A 13182-nucleotide genomic window follows, 5' to 3' on the forward strand; every position below is an offset into this window, starting at 1 on the left:
ATACACAGGGGATGTCATAGACCCAGAATCCAACCAGCTACTTTTCCCCCCCGACCAACCACCTCCCTAGTCTGAACCATCCTCATCTCTCACCTGGTTTCTTGCAACACCCTAGCTGATCTTCCTGCTTTTACCTCCGTGCCCTAAAGCTTTCTCCGTGTACAGGGTTGCCAGATAAAATTCAGGACACTGAGTTAAATTTGCATTTCAGATAAACAAAAAATAATTGTTTAGTATGAATATGTCACAAATATTATCTGGGATACACTTCTACTAAGAAAAATATTCATTAATCTGAAATGCAAATTTAACTGGACATCATGAAGTTTTATTTGCTAAATCTGGCAACCCTAACCATGTAGCAACCAGAGTCAGCCTTTTAAAATGTAAATTAGCTCATATTATCCCTCTGCTCAAAATTCACTAAGAGTTTCCCATCTCTGAGCAAAGTCTTTACCATGATCTGCCTTCCCCAGTACTTCTTGTGTCTCAGCCCCTACCACTCCCTTCCTTGGCCACCCAGCCCAGCCACCCTGGCTTCCTTGTTGTGCCTCACACTTCTCCCAGGTAGCCGCATTGCTAGCTCCTTCTCCTTCTTTAGGGCTTTGCTTTCTCAGTGATTTCTTCTCTGACCATCCTTTAAACAAACACTGGAGCCACCCTACCTTCTGTCATCTCCCTGCTTTCTCTCCATCGCATGGTGATGTGTCAGCTCCTAACACACCACAGTACACACATGTGTTGGCTGGCTCTCTCTCTCCCCACTAAAAAGCATAGTTCATGAGAGCAGGTACTACAGTTTGTTCAAGCTGAGTATCCAGCCCCAGAATCCTGCTTGGCACATAGTAGACACTCAATAAATACTTCTTGAACCAATGATGAAACCCAAGGACAAGAAGCACAGCCAGGAAAGTCTGAAAACAAGGGGGTTTTGCTGCGTTTTCCTTTCTTGGCGGGATTGCTCTAATCTTTCTCCACTTATCTTGCTCAAGGCCCCCTTTGGCCACATTTCCGTGCCTCACCAGGACTTCTTGGGGGCACTGTCACAAGACTGGGTAACCTGATTGGCTCAGCTCACCTCCCTTCCTTTCTCTCTCTCTTTTTCTTTCTCTATCTATCCCTTCCTTCCCTCTTTCCCAATCTCTTTCTGCCACTTATGTTTTTAATATTTTTTAATGAATGAGTAATATTTCTAAAAATTGACTTTATTTTCTTTATGTCTAGTGTGACAAAGAGTGATCTGGCGGCTCTGAAAGCCAAGAGCAAATGCCACTAAACATCTTCCTTGTGCCCTTTCCCAGGCTCAGGTTCCCTGCAGAGAATCACTGGTTCTCTGGTCTGTATTAGCTAGCAGAGGACAGCCTTCAGTCTGGTAGCAAACAGACTCAAAATCTGAGTCATATAAGACAGGAATTTACTCCTCACATATGATACATGTCCAAAGTGAATCGGCAGGGGTTCTGCAGTACCAAGTCTCAGGAAGCCAGACTGATGGAGACTCTTTTGAATTGTAGCTGGGTCATCTGGTCACCCTGTCCAGAGCAGGGAAATAGAGATGGAGGGACCCACCCTGGTCCACCCACCCTGGTTATTAAATGCATCAGTCCAGAAGTGAGGGTCAGCACATCCACTCACAGCCCTTTGTCCAGAATTGGTCACATGGCTCCACATAATAGCAGGGGTCTAGGAAATGTGGGCAAGCCTAGAGATATTTGGTAAGAAGTAGATGTCTCTTCCTAGGCACCCTCTTGGGGAAGAGGATGAGAGGCAAAGTGGGCGAGAAGCCTGTTCGGGCACAGATGTTCTTCTACTTGCTCACTTCACCTCCCAGAGCTCAGGGAACTCGGATGATCCCTGGCCAGTAAAGAGGAAGAGATCAAATGTGAGCCAGCTCTAAGCACTTGAACCAGACCAGATGGCAGTGAGAAAATAAGATGATTTTCTGGGTAATGCAGGCTCCATTTCCTGATTCCATATCTGCTATGGAAAATAATATTAACTTTCATTTTTCCAGCACTGACACTTTTCAAAGAGCTTTCCCTTCCATGTGGGCTTCACGAAAAGGCAGAAATTAATACCTTTTTACCGAAGAGAAATCAGAGGCTCAGAAAGGTTAAGAGCATTGCCTAAGGTCAGGCGCAAATAGAGGCATAACTGGGACTTGAGCAGCTCTGTTTGCCTCTACCTGGTCCAGGGCTCATCATCACATCATACTTGTGCTTTGAAGGACTGGCCAGTGGGGAGGGAAGAACACAACTGGTCCCATAGAGGTCTCTTCAGCCACACCACATACATGGGAAACCATCACTGCTGCCTCCCTGTTATTCATAAACAGGTTAAGATTCAAAAATTAGGTAAAATTTAGCTCTGTTCAGGAAACAGCAAGCATGTTATCATGTGGATGGTGGGGAACAAAAGTGTAATGGCTTTCAAAGCAGAAAGATGAGGGAACTTTCCAAAAACCACACTCTTTCCGTGTATCCCAGAGAGCTAAGTTGTAGAGCTGAACAGGCTGGTTACAAGGAAGGTTGCCCTTGGTTTGAATCCTGGCTCTGCCCCTAACCTGCTCCATAAACTTGAACAAGTGACAACCTTCCTGAATCACGATCTCCACAGTTGTACAATGATGGTTAGAGCATCCCCTTTATAGACTCTTGTGTGGACATAATGTAAAGTGAACCTATATGGTTCTCAGCACACAGCTGTCATTTGATAAATGGTGTCTGTTCAGAACTGTTGAATGGGTTGACAGGAAGCCTGTGGGACCCTCAGGCTCAGAGAGAAGAACAGAAGGAACTGGAGGGCGGGGGCTTCCCAGTTCCTCTTCCTTTTGCCCTCTCTTCCTCCTTCTCTCATACTATTTTATTTTTACTTATAAAGAGAATAGAGAATAAGTTTTAAAAGTTTAGGAGTAAAGAAGAAAAAAAATGCAAAGAAACACTCACAACCTCATGATGGTAACCCAAACGTCTTGCCTTGTTCATACTTAAAAGTAAGTTTGCGTTCTCGAAATACTGTGTTTTGAGACTTTTTCTATGTTGCCTCTTAGGTTTAGGATAGCTTGTGCTCCAGTATCAACCCCCAAATCTCAGAGGCTTAAAATAATAAAGGCTTATTCCTTATTTCCCCAATGTCCTCTGTGGACCCGAGTGACTCTCGTGCAGTGAGAGTCATCTCCCATGGGATGACTTAGAGATGAAAGCTCCTTAAACCTTATGGCCCCTCCATTTGAACACATGGTCCTCTTCTTGACTGTAATGAAGAATTGTGTGTGGCATCTTAGATGCTCTAGCCCAGCAGAACAAGTATCACTTCCTAGCCACGAAGCTGTATCTTAAGGCAAGGCAGGGTGTGAGGAGGCCTGGACAATGCAGTTTTCCATGTGTCCAGGAAGGAAACTGAGAGTACCTGTGAGCCATCTTTTCAACTTTGTGTTTGCATGACTTTTCATTAATGGCACATTCCACCATTTATAGTTAGACATTTAGATTGTTTGCAATTTTTCAATATTATAAATATAATCAGAGCTCCCCAGTTTCACTATGTTTACAGGTGGGACCACACTAGCATTAATACTGCCATCTTGCAGATGTAGGCCACCACCCACTCAGGCAGAGCCTCAGCTCTCATCCCCACTCATCCAGATCAGCCCTGTTTCCCAGAGTCCACAAGTGAGTAAGACCACTCAAGTTCTTCTATTCATTCAGAAATATACATTGAGTGCATGCTGGAGGTGAGGCACTGTGCCTGACACACCTGGGGATACAGCAGAAAATCAGACAGATGCAGTCCCCACCCTCACATACTCCATTCATGCTCTTGTCCTCTGCCCACACCTTTCGGAGCACTGCTGAGAACTCTGCGCCTTGACAGAGTAGAGGGGGTAGGAGAATGCTTCTCTCTCTGTTCCGTATGGCACTTGACCATGTAGGCCCCGAAACTACACTGTTTGGACGTTAGGGTCTCACATAGTCCTTTGTTCATTCTTTTCCTTCTGTTTCTCCCACAAAGCATCAAAACCAGTGAGGCAGCCAATTCTAGGGTGGGAGAGACTCAAACCTCTTGTCCCCCATGGTCCTCATCTTTATCATCCCTAGGAACTTCTTACTCATTCTTCAACCAAAATCCCAAAGCTGCCATGTACATCAACTGATGAAAACACACACTTGTGGAAAGGGGTGTCCCCTAATGCCACCCACCAGGACCACTGTAGACTCAGGCTCAGGTCATCCAGAAGCCGCTGAGAAGCCAGTAACACTCAATGGACATCACCAAGAAGAGCTTCTTTCTTCGTTAGATTATTTCCCTAGAATCAATTCCCAGATGTGTGATAGCTGGGTCAAAGTATTAAAATATTTTTTGTGGCTCTTGATTCAAGTTGACAAATTGTTTTCTGAGACTTGTGTGGTGATAAGCGCTATCTACGATAATACCAGTTTCTTGCACTGTCACCAGGATTAGGAATTATCATTGTTGTAAATATTGTCACTATGGTGGAAAAAAGCCATACTTTTCCCTTGCTTTAATCTGTATTTCTGTGAATACCACAGATTTTAATTTTTTGCCATCTTTATTTATAGCAGTGTTTATACTTGTGTGATTTGTCACTGCAGGTGTTGATTTATTTATTCAAGCCTTAATTTCTTAAACCAATTTTTATGAGTTCTTTGTATAACAAAGATGTTAGTCTTCTAGCTGTGGTAATTATATCTTAGAGCCTCACCCCACTGCCCCTGTTCTGGTCTCTTTGCTTTTTTATTTTGGTTATTTTATTGTTTTCATTGTAGTGCAGAAGTTTTATTTTTTTATTTTTTTTTTGCGGTATGCGGGCCTCTCACTGTTACGGCCTCTCCCATTGTGGAGTACAGGCTCCGGACGCGCAGGCTTAGCGGCCGTGGCTCATGGGCCCAGCCGCTCCGTGGCATGTGGGATCTTCCCGGACCGGGGCACGAACCCGTGTCCCCTGAATCGGCAGGCGGACTCTCGACCACTGCGCCACCAGGGAAGCCCAGAAGTTTTAAATTTTAATTCATTCAAATGTGTCAGTCTTTTCCATTGTGGTTTCTTCTTTTTTGTTTTCACTTCAAAGCTTACAAAAGTTAAAATTGATGACTAATAAGAACCTGCAATATAAAACAAACAAACAAACAAAAAACAACAAATACTAAACTTTCTTTGGGTTATTTGTATGGAAATATGTTAATATAAATATTTCAGATATTACATGAAATTTCTAAAAATCTTATGTGTTCTGGTATAATGTTATAAGTCATAATTCTAGTTATTACTTTAAAATGTGTATCTCAGAAATAACTAAATTTCCTTGTCAATTGCATTATTATGAACTTTCATCAAATCTTTAACTGTGGTCATTTTTAAGTCTTTTGTCATTTACAGACAGTCCTGGGTGTACTCTGATGCTTTTGCAAAAATGTTCCTATAAAAGGGTCTCATCTTCAAGGAATTCATGGAAAAGACTCTGACAAGTATAGGTTTCTGGTAACTGACTATACTGCTGAACTGAATGAATAAGCATTTTCAGAACTCTAATGGAAAACTGATGAATTCATAAAAGTGCTAACAAAAGATCAAGATAAAAAAATTAATTACATGGGACTGAGTGAACTGATGAGGATGATTATAATTTTTGTGACTTTCTGTTTGAATAAAAAAAAAAATCCCACAAGGACTCAGAGGCAAAAAATATACAAATCAATTTTCACTGCAAAGTAAAGGAGCTGTTACAGTGGAGGATTACTGGACTGATGTCAATACTATGACATAGTATGAGTGTGTTTCATGCTTGGTAATTGCAATCATTGTTGCTTTTGTTGTGGTCATCCATTTACCATGCTTGGTGTCAGTTTATTTATCTCTTGTAAAAATAAAATACAGTGTTTGTGTGTGTGTGTGAGTTGTGAAAAAGAAAAAAAAAAAGAAAGCTTACAAAAGTATTTCCTATCCAGAAACTTGATAATTATGTGATTTTATTTTCTTCTAGTTTGTCTTCTATGATTTGGCTTTTTAATATTTAAATCTTTCCCCCCCCCCCCCAGGCGTGCACTTAAAGAAAACTCAATTGTTTGAACATGGATTGCTTCTTAATTTTTTTCTTTAATGTTTATTCAATTTATTTAAACTTAAAAAAAACAGTTCCCTCATTTCTCCTATCCCTCCACACCCCTATCCCTCGCATCTTGCAACCACCAATCTGTTCTATGGGCTTGGTTTTTGTTTTGTTTTGTTTTAGATTCCACATACAAGAGAGATCATATGTATATTTGTCTTTCTCTGACTTATTTCACTTAGCATAATACCCTCAGGGCCATTCCTATTGCTGCATATGGCAAAATTTCATTCTTTTTATGGCTGAATAATATTCCATTATATATATCTATATATAATATACAAATATATTCCACAGCTTCTTTATCCTTTCACTTAGGTTGTTTTCATATCTTGACTATTGTAAATAAAGCTGCAATGAATTTGGGGGTGCATATATATATTTGAATTATTGTTTTTATTTTCTTCTCCATTTATTTTTAACTAGCCTTAGAGGGGATAAAAACCTTCTCTGAAAGGTAAGGAAACTTATTTGGGGTGTTTAATTCTAAACCCAAGGCATCAGGCATTAGATTTTCATTGGTTTGAAGGATTAGAGATAACTCTGTCCCAAGTTTTAAGCAAACTGAAATATAAAAATATCAATTCTTCCAATCCATAAGTATGGAATGTCTTTCCATTTATTTGTGTTTTCTTCAACTTCTTTCATTAATGTCTTGTGGTTTTCAATATACGGATCTCTCAGCTCCTTGGTTAAATTTATTGACAGGTATTTTATTCTTTTCAATGCAGTTTTAAATGGGATTGTTTTCTTAATTTCGCTTTCTGATAGTTTGTTGTTAGTGTTAAGAAGCGTGACAAATTCTTGTGTGTTGATTTTGTATTCTGCAACATTACTGAATTTGTTTATTATTTGTAAAAGTTTTTTGATAGAGTAGGGTTTTCTATATATAATATAATGTAATCTGCAAATACGGAGTTTTACTTCTTCCTTTCCAATTTGGATGACTTTTATTTCTTTTTCTTGCCTAATTGTTCTGTCTAGGACTGCCAACACTGTCTTGAATAAAAGTGGCAAGAGTGGACATCCTTTTCTTGTTCTTGACCTTTGAGGAAAATTTTTCAATTTTTACTGTTGAGTATGATATTAGCTGCGAGCTTGTCCTATAGAGCCTTTATTATGTCTCCTGGAGGGAAGCTTTACACATGTCTGGTGTCTGATGCCCAGAGGGCACCCCTTGATCACCTGACTCTGGTGGCTGGAGGAGCTTGTGTTTCTGGGTCCCATGGGAATGTGGGAATTGGAGGAACAGTCCTTAACAAACCACCATGCCCAGGGCACAGCACAAACAGCGGACTGAGGCACACCCACCATTTTTTCTGTGAAGGAGGCCACTTTGCTTGTCCTGGAGCTTCAAACTGAGGAGTCGGCTCCAGGTTTGGCTCACATTTAGTGGCCTAAGGAGCTGCTCTCAAGGAAGATAAGCTGTGGATGCCATCTTGGCGTTCTCCCTCTGCCTGGTTCCAGCTTTCTGGTATCTCCCAGATACCAGAGCTTATACACTCATCTGGAGCCCACACGGTGGACATCTCTGGATCACTTGGCTCTGGTAGCCAGTGGGGCTTACCCTTGCAGCCCCTCAGAGCTATATATATTTGCATAAAAGCTGCTGTCTGAGGGTTAGCTACCAGTCAGATTCAATCTAGGTGCTGAGATCCTCCACTCTGGGACAGTAGCAGGTCTTGGCACATCCTCAACTACTGGGAGCTACTAAAAATATAATAGGCTGCCTGGACAAGCACAGAGGTTTAAGAGAAAACCAGGAGCTGAGGTAGCGTTATAACAAGGTATAACCTTGTAATAACAAGGTTCATCTCCTACACAAGGCCACTCCTTCAAGACTGGAAGAAGTGGTTGTTTCATCTACTGTACAGAAACCAACAGAGAGTCAAGCAAAATGAAGAGAGGAATGTGTTCCAAATGAAAGACCAAGATAAACCTCAGAAAACATCTTAATGAAATAGAGATCAGTAATTTACCTGATAAAAAGTTCAAAGTAATGGTCACAAAGATGCTCACTGAACTGGGGAGAAGAATAAACACAGGGAGAATTCCAACAAAGAGATGGAAAAATATAAGAAAATACCAACTAGAAGTCAGAGAGCTGAAGAATGCAATAACTGAACTGAAAAATACAATAGAGGGGTTCAACAGCAGACTAGAGGAAGCAGAAGAAAAGATCAGTCAACTCAGGGACAAGGCAATGGAATTTACCCAATCAGAGGAGCAGAAAGAAAAAAGAATGAAAAAATGTGCAGATGGCTTAAGGAATTTATGGAACAACATCAAACAGACTAACATTTAATTTATAGGGTTCCCAGAAGGAGAAGAGAGAAAGGGACAGAAATCTTATTTGAAAATGTAATGGCTGGGGACTTCCCTGGTGGTCCAGTGGTAAAGAATCCACCTTACAATGCAGGGGACGTGGGTTTGATCCCTGGTCAGGGAACTAAGATCCCACATGCTGCAGAGCAACAAAGCCCATGCACCACAACCACTGAGCTTGCGCATCTCAACTTGAGAGCCTGCATGCCACAAACTACAGAGCCTACGCGCTCTGATACCCATGTGTCACAACTAAAGAAGAGAAAATCCACATGCCACAACTAGAGAGAAGCCTGTGTGCCACCACGAAAGATCCCGCATGCCTCAAAGAAGATCCTGCGTGCTGCAACTAAGACCCTTCACAGCCAAAATAAATTAAATAAATAAATAAATAATAAATCTTTTTTTTTTTTTTTTTTTTTTTTTTTGCGGTATGCGGGCCTTACCCACCAAAGTTTTCATTCAGAATTGAAGGAGAGATAAAGAGTTTTCCAGACAAGCAAAAGTTAAAGGAGTTCATCACCACTAAACCCGCCTTACAAGAAAAGTCTCAAATAAACAACTAAACTTTATACAATAAGGAAACAGAAAAAGAAGAACAAATGAAGCCCAAAGTTAGTAAAAGGAAGAAAATAAAGATTAGAGCAGATATAATTGAAATAGAGACTAAAAAGACAACGGAAAAATATCAGTGAAATTAATAGCTGGGTTTTTGAAAAGATAAAAAAAAATTGACAAATCTTTAACAAGATTCACCAAGAAAAAAAGGAGAGATGATTCAAATAAATAAAATCAGAAATGAAAGATGAGCTGTTACAACTGATACCACAGAAATACAAAGGATCGTAAGAGACTACAATGAACAATTATATGCCGACAAATTGAATAACCTAGAAGAAATGGATAAATTCCTAGCACATACAACCTATCAAGACTGAATCATGAGGAAACAGAAAATTTGAACAGATCAGTTACTAGCAAGGAGTTGAATCAGTAATCAAAAATCTCCCAACAAACATAAGTCTGGACCATACGACTTCACTAGTGAATTCTACCAAACATTCAAAGAAGAATTAACACCAATCCTTCTCAAACTCTCCCCCCAAATAGAAAGTCTTCCAAACACATTTTACGAGGCCAGCATTACCCATTATAAAAACCAGACAACCTGCCAAGACTGAATCAGGAAGAAACAGAAAATATGAACAGACCAATCACAAGCACTGAAATGGAAACTGTGATTTAAAATCTTCCAACAAACAAAAGCCCAGGACCAGATGGCTTCACAGGCGAATTCTATCAAACATTTAGAGAAGAGCTAACACCTATCCTTCTCACACTCTTCCAAAATATAGCAGAGGGAGGAACACTCCCAAATTCCTTCTACGAGGCCACCATCACCTTGATGCCAAAACCAGACAAGGATGTCGCAAAGAAAGAAAACTACAGGCCAATATCACTGATGAACATAGGTGCAAAAATCCTCAACAAAATACTAGCAAACAAAATCCAGCAGCACATTAAAAGGATCATACAACATGATCAAGTGGGGTTTATTCCAGGAATGCAAGGATTCTTCAATATACGCAAATCAATCAATGTGATAAACCATATTAACAAATTGAAGGAGAAAAACCATATGATCATCTCAATAGATGCAGAGAAAGCTTTTGACAAAATTCAACACCCATTTATGATAAAAACCCTGCAGAAAGTAGGCATAGAGGGAACTTTCCTCAACATAATAAAGGCCATATATGACAAACCCACAGCCAACGTCATCCTCAATGGTGAAAAACTGAAAGCATTTCCACTAAGATCAGGAACAAGACAAGGTTGCCCACTCTCACCACTCTTAGTCAACATAGTTTTGGAAGTTTTAGCCACAGCAATCAGAGAAGAAAAGGAAATAAAAGGAATCCAAATCGGAAAAGAAGAAGTAAAGCTGTCATTGTTTGCAGATGACATGATACTATATATAGAGAATCCTAAAGATGCTACCAGAAAACTACTAGAGCTGATCAATGAATTTGGTAAAGTTGCAGGATACAAAATCAATGCACAGAAATCTCTGACATTCCTATACACTAATGATGAAAAATCTGAAAGTGAAATCAAGAAAACACTCCCATTTACCATTGCAACAAAAAGGATAAAATATCTAGGAATAAACCTACCTAAGGAAACAAAAGACCTGTATGCAGAAAATTATAAGACACTGATGAAAAAAATTAAAGATGATGCAAATAGATGGAGAGATATACCATGTTCTTGGATTGGAAGAATCAACATTGTGAAAATGACTCTACTACCTAGAGCAATCTACAGATTCAATGCAATCCCTCTCAAGCTACCACTGGCATTTTTCACAGAACTAGAACAAAAAATTTCACAATTTGTATGGAAACACAAAGGACCCCGAATAGCAAAGCAATCTTGAGAACGAAAAACGGAGCTGGAGGAATCAGGCTCCCTGACTTCAGACTATACTACAAAGCTACAGTAATCAAGACAGTATGGTACTGGCACAAAAACAGAAAGAGAGATCAATGGAACAGGATAGAAAGCCCAGAGATAAACCCACACACATATGGTCACCTTATCTTTGATAAAGGAGGCAGGAATGTACAGTGGAGAAAGGACAGCCTCTTTAATAAGTGGTGCTGGGAAAACCGAACAGGTACATGTAAAAGTATGAGATTAGATCATTCCCTAACACCATACACAAAAATAAGCTCAAAATGGATTAAAGACCTAAATGTAAGGCCAGAAACTATCAAACTCTTAGAGGAAAACAGGCAGAACACTCTATGACATAAATCACAGCAAGATCATTTTTGACCCACCTCCTAGAGAAATGGAAATAAAAACAAAAATAGACAAATGGGACCTAATGAAACTTCAAAGCTTTTGCACAGTAAAGCAAACCATAAACAAGACCAAAAGACAACCCTCAGAATGGGAGAAAATATGCAAATGAAGCAACTGACAAAGGATTAATTTCCAAAATTTACAAGCAGCTCATGCAGCTCAATATCAAAAAAACAAACAACCCAATCCAAAAATGGGCAGAAGACCTAAATAGACATTTCTCCAAAGAAGACATACAGACTGCCAACAAACACAGGAAAGAATGCTCAACATCATTAATCATTAGGGAAATGCAAATCAAAACTACAATGAGATATCATCTCACACCAGTCAGAATGGCCATCATCAAAAAATCTAGAAATAATAAATGCTGGAGAGGGTGTAGAGAAAAGGGAACACTCTTGCACTGCTGGTGCCAATGTGAATTGGTATAGTCACTATGGAGAACAGTATGGAGGTTCCTTAAAAGACTACAAATAGAACTACCATATGACCCAGCAATCTCACTACTGGCCATATACCCTGAGAAAACCATAATTCAAAAAGAGTCATGTACCAAAATGTTCATTGCAGCTCTGTTTACAATAGCCAAGAGATGGAAACAACCTAAGTGTCCATCATCGGATGAATGGATAAAGAAGATGTGGCACATATATACAATGGAATATTACTCAGCTATAAAAAGAAACAAAATTGAGCTATTTGTAATGAGGTGGATGGACCTAGAGTCTGTTATACAGAGTGAAGTAAGTCAGAAAGAGAAAGACAAATACTGTATGCTAACACATATATGTGGAATCTAAGAAAAAAAAATGTCGTGAAAAACCTACGGGTAAGAGAGGAACAAAGACACAGAACTACTAGAGAATGGACTTGAGGATATAGGGAGGGGGAAGAGTAAGCTGTGACAAAGCGAGAGAGAGGCATGGACATATATACACTACCAAACCTAAGGTAGATAGCTAGTGGGAAGCAGCCGCATAGCACAGGGATATCAGCTCAGTGCTTTGTGACCTCCTGGAGGGGTGGGATAGGGAGGGTGGGAGGGAGGAAGATGCAAGAGGGAAGAGATATGGGAACATGTGTATATGTATAACTGATTCACTTTGTTATAAAGCAGAAACTAACACACCATTGTAAAGCAATTATACCCCAATAAAGATGTTAAAAACAAAACAAAACAAAACAAAAAACCAGACAAAGATGCCACAAAAAAAGAAAATTACAGACCAATATCCCTGATGAACATAGATGCAAAAATCATCAACAAACTATTAGCAAATCAATTTCAACAACCCATTAGAAATATCATACACCATGATCAAGTGGGATTTATTCCAGGGATGCAAGGATGATTCAACATCCACAAATCAATCATGTGATACACCACATTAACAGAATGAAGAATAAAAGTCATATGATAATCTCAATAGGGGCTGAAAAAGCATTTGACAATGTTCAACATCCATTTTTGATAAAATCAACGAAGTGATTATGGAGAAAATATTTAAATCTTTCATCCAAATGAAACTTACTTTAGAGCTATACCATTTCTTTTTCCAACAAGTAGGAGTTGTAAGTCTTTCTACTATCCCTTAAGCCAAATAAATAAATAAGAAGTTGACCAAAAGTATCTCGGGCAATGTGAGGCCTGGGGATGGGCCTGGGAATAGGAGTTTTCTTTAGCCTCTCCTTCCATTCCCTTGCGTTTCTGATGAATGAACAAGGGTTGGGAATGGCCCATCTGTTCAACGTCTTTTCTTTCAGAGGCCCTTCAGAAGAATAGAGTAAACTCCAATTGTTAAAATCCTTCTTTGTTTTTCTTTTCTTTCTTTGTTTTTTGTTTGTTTGTTTGTTTG

Source organism: Tursiops truncatus, chromosome 4, assembly GCF_011762595.2.
Source record: "Tursiops truncatus isolate mTurTru1 chromosome 4, mTurTru1.mat.Y, whole genome shotgun sequence".
NCBI lineage: Eukaryota > Metazoa > Chordata > Mammalia > Artiodactyla > Delphinidae > Tursiops > Tursiops truncatus.